Source organism: Arvicanthis niloticus, chromosome 9, assembly GCF_011762505.2.
Source record: "Arvicanthis niloticus isolate mArvNil1 chromosome 9, mArvNil1.pat.X, whole genome shotgun sequence".
Taxonomy (NCBI): Eukaryota; Metazoa; Chordata; class Mammalia; order Rodentia; family Muridae; genus Arvicanthis; species Arvicanthis niloticus.
This window is the reverse complement of record NC_047666.1, coordinates 65,583,692-65,595,775: the sequence shown is the minus strand read 5'-3', so window position 1 is coordinate 65,595,775 and position 12,084 is coordinate 65,583,692. Positions and strand designations below refer to the sequence as shown.

The 12,084-nt window shown below is 45.8% G+C and overlaps 1 long non-coding RNA gene across 2 annotated transcripts in view; it reads left to right on the top strand.

Annotated features, from left to right (window-relative positions):
* Positions 1-12,084, top strand: part of LOC143443546 (uncharacterized) — a 30,873-nt gene that overhangs the window by 15,318 nt on the left and 3,471 nt on the right. The window contains exons 4-6 of one of the 2 annotated variants that reach the window (XR_013112638.1): positions 324-493; positions 1,947-2,057; positions 8,449-8,702. This is a non-coding gene — a long non-coding RNA (uncharacterized LOC143443546). Of the gene's footprint in view, positions 1-323; positions 494-1,946; positions 2,058-8,448; positions 10,312-12,084 lie in introns of those variants that run through there. The other variant, XR_013112637.1, reaches the window with a different exon arrangement.

The following is a 12,084-nucleotide window of genomic DNA, read 5'->3' as shown; positions in this document are numbered from 1 at the left end:
TCAGTGACTAGGATCCTGAGGAACCAGAGTCATCTGTAAAGACCAGAGTAGCATGTGGAGTAGACAGGCATGCACAAAGGGATGCTCTTTTTCCATTCTGTAGCTTAGTTTTTAAACTGAGGACTTTATTAATCAAATACATATTTCCTCAGAAAACCCTGTGTGAAAGCAAACCTTTCCCATCTCTCTTTTTCCAGTAGGGGAAGGTGAAGAAAGGTGAAGTAATTTGTCCCAGGTCATAAACAGGGTGGGCACTAGAGCTGTCTGTCTACTCTGCTACCCTCTGGGCATCACTCTCAGATCAGCTACTCTTCTGTCCACAGTAACGTAAGCACCTGTGAAGCATACCAGCCTGTCATGCCCAAGCTACAATTACCATTATGTGGAAGCCACAGACATCTACCAGATCTATGACAAACTCCCAGAGAAGGGTGGCTTCAAGGAACTATTTGAACAGAGATTCTCCAATGCTTTGGTCTTCATGAAACTCTGGGTAAGCTACCCAGGCTTCTTCTCCATGCATTTTCCCCAGCTGAGGCAACCATAGGAGTGGAGCACACAAGCGATCACTGCTCATGGGAAGCAAGAGCTGGAATGGGGTCAAAGTTGGAGAGCTATCTTCATTCTGGCAATTTTCTTTTTCCCTGTTATTCTTCCCTACCTATTCTTTCTCTCAGCACTGGGGTAGAACCTAGCACCTCCATGCTAGGCCAGTTAGCTAACACTCCTCCTCTTAGGCACATTCTGAGCCCAGAGGCTCTGGTGGTGCATGTGGCATCCAGGCAGGAGCAGGAACCAGGACAAAGGAGGTAGGAGTGCTGGGATAAGGAGTGCTGGGATCAGGAGGGGAGCTGGCACAGAGCATGTCAGCTGAGCCTTGGGTTCCCTGCCTAGTGCTGGCCCTTAGCTGGCCCTCCAGTGTTCACTTGAAGTGTTGAACTGAGAGAAAGAGTGTTGAGCGGAGAGGAAGAGTGTAGCATCCTGTCCATCACTGCTGCAGGCCAGGCTTCCTGAAAGGAAACACCATGTTCATCACGAGCAGTTCCATCCATGACTAGGCCTGCACTGCTCTCCTCACCTCACTGCTGGGTAGCATCGTGTGGCTAGAGCTGGCTCACAGAACATCTTCAAGACCAGGAGGCACAGAATGGCCCTCAAAGCTTCCTTCCAGGGCCTAGAACACACAGAAGGGACATAGAGAGTAGGCCAGGCCAATAGGCTGTAAGGGCAGGAAGTCTTTCAGGCACCTGAGTGAATGTCAGTTGTGGACCATTGTCTGTGTCTGACACTTGTCCTGGGAGGCCCTTTCAGATCCCTCTTCCCACTCCTTCACTTCTGCTGACTCTGGGGTTGGTTTCTTAACTTATGCACTTACCTATTGTATGGTGCTATGCCTCTCTCTCTCTCTCTTCCTTTTCAGGCTATTCTTATTTGCTTGTCTATTTTACAGTGCATGGACTAGGACCCATACCTTCCTATGTCCTCTTGGCAAACACTCTTCCACTACTCAGGTGCATCCCAGCCCAACACAGGTTCCTGTTCTGCCTCCTACTTAAAAGTTCTTATCCTCATTTGTTCCCAGGCCACATAGTGATTGTCTTAGTTAGAGTTTTACTGCTGTGAGCAGACACCACGACCAAGGCAACTCTTATAAAGACAACATTTAATTGGGGCTGGCTTACAGGTTCAGAAATTCAGTCCATTATCATCAAGGTGGGAGCATGGCAGAGTTCAGGCAGGCATGGTGCTGGATGAGCTGAGAGTTCTACATCTTTATCTGAAGGCTGCTATGAGAGGACTGGCTTCCAGGCAGCTAGGATGAGGGTCTTAAATACCATGCCCAGAGTGACACACCTACTCCAACAAGGCCACACTTCCAAATAGTGCCACTCCCTACACCAAGAATATTCAAACCACCACAGTGATATAAAGCCTTATTGTCACAGCAAGAACATGTTCACACAAAACCTTATGGAACATTCTTGATGACTTCTGGCCAAGATGGAATGCCCAGTCCTGCCCTCACCTATCCCAGTGGTTGGCTCTCTCCAAAAGAGGTTAGTGCTGGGATTGAGACCCAGGGATCAACTTTGTATTTGTTTATTTCACCCTGTATAAGCTAAATGGCAGTTAGGCTCAACTTTAGTAGTGGGCAGGATCTATTAGGCAGAGAGAAGAAAGTCCATTTCCTTCCAGGTAACGTGTGAATGGGAAAGACAGAAGGTTGCAGGGAAGTTGTGGGGAAAGGTGTGTGTGAGAGGAATAATAGAAAAACTGACATGGGGAGCTGGATCCTCAGAGGTCCTTGGTCTAGAAATCTGGAGCTTAATGCTGGGAATGAGATATAGGGAATCTTTTCTTGTTGTATGTGTGTTTGTATAGTGTGTGTGTGTATGTGTGTGTGTTGTATGTCTGTGTGCTGTATGTGTGCTGGGCTTTGCATATATTCTTGAGCTATATTCAGCCTACTGATCTTTCTAACATGGTTGCCATTGGTAACAAGTCTTTTTATAGTGAAAAGCATTAACTTTGTGTTGTTTTATACCCTAGCTGCAAGCCCCTGGAGCAGTGAGTTTTAGCTGCTTGTTCTGAGTTCTGTGTTCTGAGTGCAAAGAGCCAGGCTTCTCTGTGCGTTGCCACCTTAGGGAGAGTGAACTGAAGTCAGAGAGGGAATGCCAGAGGACAGGGCACTTAGCATCCATCATCTGTCTGTCCTCATGTGGGAGGGGCTCAAAGGCAGAAAAATGCAGTGGGGAACATTTGTCAATAGTGAGAATTGGGTCAGTCACGGGCAGTCCCCTGCCCCCTGGCCTATTCCCTCCTCCTATCACTGTCTGCAGTGGGCTTGGGCACACACCCTTAGGAAGAAAACCTGTCCAGGCAAGAAACTGTTGCCTGTCTCATTGTTGCCAGCCCTCCTCCCTCAGCCCCTGTTTGCTCAGTCTGCCTGCCAGGTGCTGCAGAGCTGATGGGAACCCACCTAGAAGGAGTTCTAGGCTAGCCTTATCTATACAGAGAGAGAGTTCTAGGTTACACAAGGCTATACAATAAGAGCGTGTCTGGAAACAAACAAACAAACAACAAACCTGTCTAGAGAAGGGGCCACTTTGGCTTCCCCCAATCCAAGCTGACACCTCCCTCCCCTGAGAGTTCCTACTCTTTCTGTTGTGGCTGTCGTGGTAGTCCTGCAGCCTGCTGTGGCTTATCCCTGGTGCAAATGGCATCAAGGTGCAGCAAAGGAGGGGATGGGGTCATTAAGGCTCAACTCTGAGGAGTACTCTGAGCCCATCAGAGAGATGTCCTTCTGTCCTTGGTAGGAGAAGGGACTAAAAACCATCTGTGTCCTGGACAAAGCCAGGACCATACCCTAGGTCCTTTCCCTATATAGCCTGCTGCTGTCTTCTGGGCCTGACATTTCTCTCAGGCATGTACCAAGCACATAGCATCTCATGACAATGAATCTGGGGCTCCTGCCCCTGTGCCCATTCCCACAGCTGGCCATGGCCATCTCGGCTCAGTTTTCAGTCACCTGATCCTCACACATTTTCCAGGCCGTTTGTGAGGTGCCTATCTGAACGAATAGAGTGCAGAGTAGGTCAGCATTCAGAAGGGTGAAGGGGCTGGCTGTTTTGGGCTGTACCTGCAGGGAGAGTCAGTATTGGGCTCCAGAGACCAGTGGACATACTGTGTGGTAGGTCTCCTGTGGCAGTCATCACCATTTCCTGAGATTGTACATCTCAGCTCCATATCCTGTGCTTGGACAAGTTTGGGATCCCCTCCTCCATCCTACCCACTGACTACTTTGATCTCAATTATAAATTCCTTCAAAGTAGGAAAAAAAAATCTCTTGTCTCTTTCAGCTCAATGGCCCCCAACAGTGCTGGGATGGGGCTGGGTAGATGGATGTCTTAAAATGAGTTCCAGGGTCGGAGGTGATGACCAAAGGTCAGGAGTGTATTAGAGATGGGGTCCTGAAGTCAGGGAGGGCTAGGTGCCTCTGCATCAAGGGGCCTTCTCACAGCACACCCAGAGGTAAGAGATACAACAGCTGCATGTACCCTTTACTCAAGGCTGGAATGTCAGGCACTGGGGTTTGAGGAGACTGTGGTTCTTGTCCCAGGGACCTTCTGCTGGTCAGATTATGAAATCATATAGATATGAAGGGGATCCTGCAAGTAACTCCAGAGTATCTAGATAGGCATATTACCTCTCTCTCTCTCTCTCTCTCTGTGTGTGTGTCTTTGTTTTATATAGGGTCTCCCTGTCATGGTGCACACAGGGGCCCTTTAGATCCACAGCCACTGCCATTTTTTCTGTCATAGTTACACAGTTTCACAGAATCTTTGCTGTCTTTCCATTGCTTAGCATGAAATAAAAGTTAAAAAACACAACCAAGCTCATACCCACAATTCTATTATTGGGAAGCTAAAACAGGAGTCTGAGCCCAGGCTGAACTACATAGCAAAACAAGGCCTGAAAAAAAAAATAAAAGAAATTAAGATACCACGAGGGCATACGATTAGTGTGTCAGGTGATTAGTAATGGAGAACTGGCGAGAAACCTTTAGCCCTGTGACTGCAGTCCATGAATCCGCACCATTTTAGGCTCTGAGCTCATTCTTTGAAGCTTCTACCTTCTCAGACAGCATCAACAAGGTTTTGCTGGCCTGTAATTCACTACCCAGCCTGAGTTAGCCTCAAACTCATGGCAGGTCTCTGCTGTATCCTCCTGAGTGCTGGGATTAGACGTGAGTCACCGTGACCAGCCTTCCTACTATCATTTTATAAAAGATGTGCTCCACAGTTCTGCTCTGTGTATCTAGTCACAGCAGAATCTGAACGCACAAACCAGCCTTGAGCTCCTTTCAGGCCAGTCTGACAAACTTGGTCCTCTAGGATTGGTCTAAGACTTAAGTAGGAGAAAGCCTGGGCCTCTTTTGTCACATGAAGAACTCAGGCCAAGGTTGATCGGAATCTGCTGGAACTCACTGTTCAGCAGTCCTCGCCTTCAGGATCATGATGGAGACAGGGTGGGAGACTGAGCCATCCTGGGTAGGGAGTGATGGGTGTATAGTAAAGGGGACTGTTTGTTTCAGAGGTGCACCATTGGCCCGAATGCTGTCGTAATTGCTTTTCCCTTCCACCTAGTGGCTGCATTTAATCCGTGCATGGTACATAGTGCCACTTGACACTCGATTTCCTCCTTGAAATACTTTTCCTGGAGGAAATACTTCCTCTGTTCCATAACTGCTTTCCTCACTCAGCCCATGTGTTCCTATGCAATAGTAAATGCAGGTCCTTTCAACATTTTTGCTGGTGCATAATCTTGCATTGTCCCTTAGGCAATTAACATCGCCACCCGACCCTGGCAGTCTGCAGAAAGACCACACTCCAGGGAAACTGCTTCATAGGATAGGGAAGTGATGTGTGCATGTGCCCTGGAAGGCACAGCCCTGGAAGGTGACAGAACTGCTTGTGCCCTGTGCCCTGTGCCCGTGCCCTCAATCCTGCCCAACCTGGTTCTAGTGCTGTCTTTGTTCTTATAGGAGAGTTCTGGGTATTAGGACCTGTGTCTGCCTCTGTGTGTGTACACCCTGTACTTCGTGGCAGTGATCAAAAACCAGCTGTATTGTGGTGGAAAAGGTCTCCCTGTCTTCTGAATGCAGTTTGCAGGAAGCTGGGTAGAATTACCATACTGTGATAAGCTGAATAAGGCAGACTCATATGTGGAACCTGTTTGATATATATGAATGCATATACACATATACTTGTACATGTCAAAGACAGAGTAGAAGTAGGAGCTATTTGGTGGGAGGGGCAACAAAAGACAGTACTAGGGATCAACATGAACCGACCTGAACCTGTCATCATAAAACACTTCAAATGTCAGCTGTCTAGAGGAAGAGATGTGGAGAACTTCCCAGCATGCTGTCTGCCAGTCCTCTGTTCTGGTTTCTGTTTTTTGTCCTCACGGTTTTTCACTGTCAACTGACTCTGCAAAGGTTCTGATGTCTTGGATTATGAAACTGTCTCTTGGAGACAACACTGAAGATCACATTGCTAGAGGTGTTAGCATCTATTATTGCTTGAATCTTGACTTTCACCTTAGGCTCATGTTTTGAATGCTTGTCTCCAACTTGTGGCAATACTTTGGGGACTGCAGAGACTAAACAGTAGGATCTGGTTGGCAGAGATAGAGCATGTGTAGTTGGCCTTTGAAGGTTATATTCACGCTGGCTGTAGCTACCCTCTACTTCCTAGCTGGGAACACGCTTCTCTCCTGTGCCCAATGTCTTCCCACATTGAGAACTCTGAAACGATGAGCCAACATAAGATTTTCCTGTCTTTAGTTCTGTCAGGTCACAATGCAGAGGATCAATACAAAAACTCGCTTCCAGTGAAGCGGGGTTGTTTCAGTGTAAGCCAGACTAGGTGGTTCTAGGCTTTTAGAACCCACTTGTGGAAGTAATGTAGAGGAGTTTGGAGAAGGTTTGGTGTGTTGTAAGTGTATTTTAATGGTCCTGGCAAGGTATAAATGGCCAGGACACCTATAGAAGTACAGACAGTAGACTGCTCATAGGTTTCAGATAGCGACAGGATTCTATTGGGAATTGGGCAAGGAATTTTTGTTACATTTTGGTAAAGAATATTTATGTTCTGCTGGTATTTGAGGAAATCTGAATTTTAAAAAGCAGTGGACAGATTTACCTGGAAGAGGAAATGTCAAGGCAGTATAATATTCAGGCCGTGGCACCATCATTGCTGCCTTTTAGCTAGGTTTATACTGAGAACTAAAAGCAAAGAGTGAGACAAAAAGATTTGAGATATGTGTGTGGGCAAGGATAGGTGTGCATTCAGCTCAAGTTGCAGACAAATGGAGACAAAAGGGCTGTATGGTTTTATTTTTAAGATGTATGTATGTATGTATGTATGTATGTATGTATGTATGTATGTATGTAAGAACAAGGTCACTCTCTTCAGACACACCAGAAGAGGGCACCAGAACTCATTACAGATGATTGTGAGCCACCATGTGGTTGCTGGGAATTGAACTGAGGACCTCTGAAAGAGCAGTCAGTGGTCTTAACCACTGAGCCATCTCTCCAGCCAGGCTGTATTTTTTTTTTTTTTAAATTTTGTCTCACTGTGAGCCTGTTTTTAAATTTTTCTTTTTAAAACCTTTAGAGAGAGAAAGAAAGAGAGAGAGAGAGAGAGAGAGAGGGGGAGAGAGAGAGAGAGAGAGAGAGAGAGAGAGAGAGAGAGAGATGTGGGTACCCTGATGTGGGTACGAGGAATTAAACTCAAACTGGAGGCCTCTGTAAAAATAGTGTGTGTTTTTAACCACTGAGCCATTCATCTCTCCAGCCCCAAGGCCTGTAATTTTTATAGAGATTAGAAGCCTTGCACTTTGCATTGGGACAATAGGAATGATATCCCGAGGGCACGATCCCTCTGAAAGTAAGTTCTGGGATATAAACTTCCAAGTCCATTAGAAAATGGTTTACCTCTAAAAAGAGTGCAAGCTGAAGGGGTATCCTGGTCCATAGTCACCCAGGAAAGTGTTTCCTAGTTTCAGCTGCATAGGAGATTTGGCACAGAGGGGCCTCTCTAGTTCTCAGACTGGAAGCAGAACCGGACACTGTCCATGTGGAACTAGTGTTTCAGGATCATAGAATTCCAAGGTTATTGGATCATGGGGCCTTGCATCAACATCCCAGAGATGAACCTGTGAGCCCAGGTGGCATGTGGTACAGTCAGACTCCCTGCAGGGTCCTGTGAGCCCAGGTGACATGCAGTATAGTCAGACTCCCTGCAGGGTCCTGTGAGCCCAGGTGACATGCAGTATAGTCAGACTCCCTGCAGGGTCCCTCCAAGCAGGATGCACATGCAGCTATGAAGGTGAAACCTGAGTTACCATGGAGACTTCAGGTGTTGGAGATGTGAGAATGTGGGGAAAATGTCTGCCAAGAAAAGCAGCATCAATGGGTGGAGCTGGTCTAAGATACCATGGATGCTGTAAATGGCAGGGCCATTAGGCCTGAGTTGCCCAAGTTTCTTGGAGCCTACATGATGCCACTATGAGTCCTGGATGTTAGATATGTGTTGGGAGCTGACTTCTAGCAGAAAGCCGCTATCAACTTTGCAGCCATCTCGAGCCATATACCCTGACAAGAGACTTGTTTTTCAATAGCCTACAATAGCTGAAGCACACTCTGATAAATATCTTGCTTATCCCACATAGCTTGTTTTGCTGTTTAGTGACCCCAGCTGCATGATGCACATGGTAAAGTGTCTTCATCTGTGTTCCCCTGCTTGTGCTTATAAATACCCAGGATTTTCTTGCAAGGGAGTCAATGGGAGACAGTAAACGAGACTTGACTACACACTCTGTTTTTGTCTCCATTCTTTGAGTTTTTTCCTTTTCTTCCCCCACTCTCTCTTTTGCTAGACCCTGACCCAAGGACTGGGGCAGCAGAGCAGTCCGGGGCATTTTGGCGCCTAACATGGGGCTCCAGTAAGCGGGATACAGTGAAGGACACCTCGGGAATTGGAAGTGGGCATACTCACTCCTGCGCTGGAGAACCAGTCAACTGACAGAGCTGGCTTGGCAGTGGTGCTCAACTCGAGACAGCAAGAACGAGAGACCCAGTGAGGGACATTACTGGAAGAAGGGCCTGCCGAGAATTCAAAAGTGAAACAAAGGTGATTGCAGTGAGACCAGTAGGTCATAGTAACGAAAATAGGGCAAGAAATAAGTGAGCAGAAACAGATAAATAGATGAAAAAGGCTTTAAAGATTCGAGGAGTAAATTGCAGGCTGCTCTGAGTCAAGAGAGCCAAACAGTTAAATAGATAAATAGAAGGCTGCTCTAGGCAAAGAGCTGAACAGAAAGATAGTGTTAATCAGTTGTATTAGATTGATTTAACTTTCAAAATGGGTGTGATTCTGAGTTGTGTAGTTATATTTTTCCTCTGGATAAAAGGTCAATGTAAAGGCTTTTCTGGTTACTTGCTCAAGGATAGACAGATTTGGGAAAAATGTTTTTCTATGTGTTCTCAGAAGAGGTCATTAAGGTAGTAGTTATATCTTCCAGAATTATATGCATCAGACATGACAGAGGTAGGCCTCCAGAAGACTAGATTCCAGAGAATAAAACAAAATAATTATCTTGATACTAAAATTTGTTTTGAGATCTGTATATTACAGAATACACAGCCTTGGTGAATGAATCTTCTTATCACCTGCATGTTCACTGATGCCCTGGACTTCCAGCTGGATGCAGTTAAGACAGACATCAGAGGCTTATCAATTTACCCTTCCCCTCATCCCTCTTCTAATATCTCAACGCCCATATTCAGCTTGAAGAAGTTAATGAAGAGTCGGTGCCCCAATTCCCTGGACTTGGGGACTGAAGTGGTTAATATTAGGCTGTCTTTCTAGGGAAAAGTAATGGTTTTATTGGAACAGGAAGGATGAGCTAAAAATTGATTACACAGCCATAACCTATTTGTAGAAATCTGTATAATTGTTACTAAGTTGATGCAAATTCAAGGGTTTCATTGGTATAATTTCTTCTATTCAAATTTGTGGGTACAAGGCTTAGACCTTTAACTTCTCCAACAGGGGTCTTGTGTGCTACCCTTAAAGAAGAGTGTTGCTTTTATACCAACCATTTAGGCATTAAGTCTCTTGTCTCCCAGGTTCATGCTGTTCAACAGACTGATGGCTTTTGTATGACAACAGATAGATGTTATTCAAATGAAACCCATACAGGTCCATTATTACAGGCTGGAAGTAGGGGACTCTGAAACTTCTGTCATCAAGACTGATGAGGATTAACCCCTAACTTACACACTAAGCCGGATAGTCAATGACAAGTAAGAGAACACTTCAAGACCCTTGCCCCTAACTGGGAGGCCTCACCATCTTAAGGGAGGCTGGGGTCATTTGTTCCAACCTAAGGCAGGCATGGTTTCCATAAGTTTTCCTAGCCTTTCCTTTTGAAAAAAAAAAAATTAAAAAGGGGGACCTGTTGGGAGCCAACTTCTAGCAGAAAGCCGCTATCAACTTTGCAGCCATCTTGAGCCATATACCCTGACAAGAGACTTGTTTTTCAACAGCCTACAACAGCTGAGCACACTCTGACAAACATTTTGTTTATCCCACATATCTTGTTTTGCTGTTTAGTGACCCCAGCTGCATGATGCACGTGGTAAAATGTCTTCATCTGTGTTCCTCTGCTTGTGCTTATAAATACCCAGGATTTTCTTACAAGGGAGTCAATGGGAGACAGTAAACGAGACTTGACTACACACTCTGTTTTTGTCTCCATTCTTTGAGTTTTTTCCTTTTCTTCCCCCACTCTCTCTTTTGCTAGACCCTGACCCGAGGACCGGGGCAGCAGAGCAGTCCGGGGCAGATATGGAGTACAGGACTTAATGTTTGCATTTCTGGGTTCCCATTTTGCTTTGGTCAATTCTAAATTTTCTTTATTTTTTGCTATTTTCCATTTCTTTCTTTTGGAATAGGAATGCTTGTTTAGGGCCATTGTGTACCAGAATGATGTCATCTCCTTTTTATTTGAGAAGGGCTCATAGCTAAGAAAAGACACAGACTTCAGACACAGCAACAGTGTTGGGACACACTGGGCATATGAAGGCTTTTGAAGTTGCACTAAATGCATTGCATTGTGAGATGGTCACATGCATTCCAGGCTAGGAGTAGAGTGCTTCAGTTTGAATCTGAAATCTTTCCTACTCCATGCTCATTTCTTGAATGTTTATCCTCACTTGGTGGCGCTGTTTTGAGGACTGAGGAGACTTTAAGAGACAGGGCATGAGGTGTTGGCACTGGGATACTAGATCCTGGCCTCTGAAGGTTCTACCTGCCCCTGGTTGTCTGTGCCTACTCATTGTCCTGTGCCCAGATGCCCACTTATGCTTCTGGTACCATGGGTGGAATGTGGTGACATATTCTGCCATGGCTGTTCCACTACGAGAGACTGAAGCTGAAGCTATGAGCCAAAAATAGATATTGCCTAACATAGCCTCAGGCATTTAGCCATATAGCAGAAAAGTTAAACAGTGCAACATCTAAGCAGGTGCCAGAAGCCCGTGTGGGCATTTTGTTTTCTATTGTTTAGGAAACAACCAGATTTTACTCCAGGCCTAAAGAGGCAGGGGTGGACTCTTCCCAAGTCTTCCTTACAGGTATCTTACATCTTCCAGAGCAAGACCAAAGCATGGGCTATTGCAGAGATGTCTCCATAATCCTGGGGAGAGGAGAGATATCCCAGTCACACAGCTCTCTAGAGGTAGAGGCAGATGAAGATGGGTGTTTGAGGTCTGTTCCCTTCTCACCTTTTACTCCACAAATGCTGAAAACTGGTCATGGATCCAAGAATACAGTTTCCTGGTAGAACACTTGCCCAGCATGTGTGAGACCTGGGGTCAGTGTTCAGTACTGACAGAACAGGAACAACAACAACAACAACTGCATCATTGTTTGTTTGCTTGTTTGTTTTTAATTATTTTGGAGACAGGTTATGTCACCCAGCATGGTCTCAAACTTGCTAGGTTGCCTGTGGATGACCTTGAGCTTCTGATCCTCCTGCCTCTATTTCCCTGATGCTGGGATTACAGCACTGTGCAACTACATCCAGTTTTGTGTTGTACCAGGGGATCTAATTCAGACCTTCATCTTCATGCATACAAGACAAACCTTCTGCCAGTGAAGCTCTGCTCATATTCCTGGCTTTGATGCAATTGGTTTTTTGTTTTTGTTTTCTATTGCATGGGATGGAACATGGGCTTCTGGTCCCTTGATATTTATATTCTTTCTTTCTCTATGTCTCTGTCTGTCTGTGTCTGTGTCTCTCTGTCTCTCTGTCTCTCTCTCTGTCTCTCTCTCTGTCTCTCTCTCTCTCTCTGTCTCTCTCTCTCTGTCTCTGTCTCTCTCTCTGTCTCTCTCTCTTTCTCTCGTGTAACTGTGTGTGTGTGTGTGTGTCCATCCCTGTGATTGCTACCAAGCTTCAGGCTTATGGGAGTTCCACACTTAGCCCCTAGGTAGCCTGCTCCACCTTACC